At 39.5% G+C, this 2,968-nt stretch overlaps 2 pseudogenes; both read left to right on the forward strand.

The window, feature by feature from the left end:
• The first annotated feature begins 559 nt into the window (after positions 1–559).
• Positions 560–1,505, forward strand: LOC149229785 (uncharacterized protein At4g17910 pseudogene; annotated as a pseudogene).
• A 275-nt stretch (positions 1,506–1,780) lies between these two features.
• LOC149229786 (uncharacterized) lies at positions 1,781–2,482 on the forward strand (annotated as a pseudogene).
• Positions 2,483–2,968: the final 486 nt, after the last annotated feature.

Here is a 2,968-nt window from a genome sequence, read left to right on the forward strand (position 1 = left end):
TACTGAGATAGAAAATAGGTGTTCATCTGGCATTTGATCATCCACAATTCCTTCTTCACCTACAGGTAGATCTATTCTAGACAAAACATCAGCAACAACATTTTCCTTACCCGGCTTATCAACAGTGGTTAAATCGAATTGTTGCAATAAAAGAAACCATCTAATAATACTAGCATTTACATCTGGTTTGTTCATTAAATACCTAATTGTAGCATGATCAGTGTGTACGAATGTTTGATAGCCAGTGATCTAGTGTTTGAACTTATTTAAGGAATGGACTATAGCTAGGAGCTCCTTTTCAGTTACAGTGTAGTTTAATTATGCCTTCGACAAGTTTTTACTTACAAAATATATGGCATAAGGCAACTTCTTATCAATTTTCCCTAAGTCTGCTCCTATCAGTTTGTTCGAGGCATCTGTATGAATGTGGAAAGGTAGGGCCTGTTAGACTCCGTCTTGTATGTCAGTGTGAGATTGATTCTTCTTCAAAACCCTGTTTTGAAGAAGAAATCATTAAATGTATTTTTTAGAATATGTATCAAATTCTCCAGCTCTTCAAATGGCAGTGGTTTCATCAACTCCTATCCCTGCAAGCAGACAAAGAAAAAGCCTCTCATCATATCGATTTGCAATGATGCTGGTGACATGTGTCAATCCTGGCTGTGGACTTCAAAATATTTCCCAGGCGATTTGCTAAGACAGAAACGTATGGTACAGGATTAATGGATCTCGGGGTTGGATCTTTTGCAGTTGCAAATGCATTAGTTTCAAAACAGGCACGCAACATTGATTCGGTGTCCATGTTGGGGAATATGGTGTACACTGGAATTTCTTTTTCACTCTTGCAGCAGTGGCCATTGTGACATCAATAATCAATATTCATCCCCAATACTGTGGCTTCTTTGGATGTGCAATTCTCACAGTTTATCAAGCAGTCCTGTTGTGTGGATTAAATCGTTACCTCATTTCAGATCAGAGGGGTGCAAATATCATTAGTCTGAACAAAGAGGGCATCTTCAGTTTATTTGGATATTGGGGCTTATACCTTGTCAGTGTCAACTTAGGCTATCATCTCTTCTTCCTAAAGAAACCCATTAGTTCTAGAGTAGCTTCAATTGGAGGGAAATCAAGTATTGCAATCGAAGTTTGGCTGCTTGACGGTTTCCTTTGGGTGCTAACAATCTTTTTGGATAAGTTTGTAGAGAAAAATTTCTCGTCGCATGTGCAATTTGGCATATGTAACTTTTGTTCTGGCACAAAACTTTGAGGTTCTTGGGATGCTTATGCTCTCAGATTTGGTCCCCACAAGAAAATCATTGGTCCTTGAGGAAGTCTTTGATCAGAATGTGCTTGTGACTTTCCTCCTGGCAAATATATTAACGGGCCTTGTAAATGTGTCGATGACTACTGTTTTTGTTTCTCCATTCCTAGCCTACTGCATTTTGCTTTTATATGCAGTGGTTTTGATTTCAGGGGTCGCTGTTCTCCAGGAATCTGTGCTTTAGATTTGATTTGATGGACAGAGGAGATAGATCATAAAAGCCTGTGCGTGGGTGGCTCTCTTTCCTTTTTCTGGATCTTCTTTTCAAGTTCCATTGAGCGCTGAATGTTTCTGGTTATGTAGGGACAAAAGTATCCGCTGGTATCATCAGTGGACGTGAGCGCCCCAAATGCAAATGATGTAAACATTGGTTAATCTATTGTTTCAGTTTTTGGTATTTCGGATACTTTGTGTCAAGGTGCAGAGTACCTATGAAGGTTTGCAGGTGGAATCACAGTTATGGACAATTGCTTGTTTCGGCTTGGAAACGATCCTGTAAAGATGATAAAGGATGTTAAGCGTGCAATAGATGATGGTGAAGGATGTCGGGTCTTTGGTGTTCTGGATGTTCAAAGGGTCGCTGGAAATTTCCACATTTCGGTGCATGGCTTGAATATTATTGTTGCTCAACAGATATTCGAGGGTGCAAATCATGTTAATGTGAGCCATGTAATTCATGATCTATCATTTGGGCTCAAATACCCTGGAATACACAATCCACTTGATGATACTGTCCGCATTCTTCGCGATGCAAGTGGCACCTTCAAATATTACATCAAGATTGTTCCCACTGAATACAGATATCTGTCAAAGGAAGTATTGCCAACAAATCAATTTTCTGTAACAGAATACTTTGTGGCAATGAAGGATTCTGACCGGAGCTGGCCAGCTGTCTATTTTTTGTATGATCTTTCTCCTATCACTGTTACCATCAGGGAGGAAAAGCGTAGTTTCACTCACTTTATTACGCGTCTTTGTGCTGTTCTTGGGGGCACTTTTGCTCTGACAGGAATGCTGGATCGATGGATGTATCGTCTTATTGAAGCTGCAACTCGCAAATCTTCGAGTCTTGGAATATTCTGAGATTTTTCAATGGAGCAATTTTGACTGAGAATTCTAAACCCAGTGACGTTCTTATCGAAGCTGGAAACAAATGGAAGATCGTGGAGTTTTTCATCTTTTTCATTTGACCCTCTTGTATGATCATATTCTAAGCCCTTTCTATTAGGATTCCTTTTCAACGATCAACCTGACGTTTATTCCTGGGCCTTTTCAATGAGATTTACTGGAATATGTACCTGGATTCTTGTTGTTAGACAATTCGTTTTTCCATTTATCGTGTTTGCTAACTTGAATGTTGCCTTTTTCAATAAGCTTGTTTCATTTACATTGCTTGCACTCTTTGGGTAGCAATAGCTGGCTCATGAATATGGCCCACGAGTGTTATTCAAACGGAGCCAAAATAGCAGAAGACATAGGATTCGATTCCTATTTCAAGACTTCAGTCCTGATCCTAACAGGATCTGCACTCCAGTTTGTCGGCCATCAGAGGGATTCTTGCAATTATAGTTGAACAGCTCATCTTTTTTATCGACCTGTAGGGAAAAGTATTTTGGTCTATTTATTGTATGCGCTGATCTTTAGGAA

The sequence above is a fragment of the Pinus tabuliformis genome, chromosome J, assembly GCF_031772625.1.
Source record: "Pinus tabuliformis cultivar Carrire ecotype Pingquan chromosome J, CPIR1, whole genome shotgun sequence".
NCBI lineage: Eukaryota > Viridiplantae > Streptophyta > Pinopsida > Pinales > Pinaceae > Pinus > Pinus tabuliformis.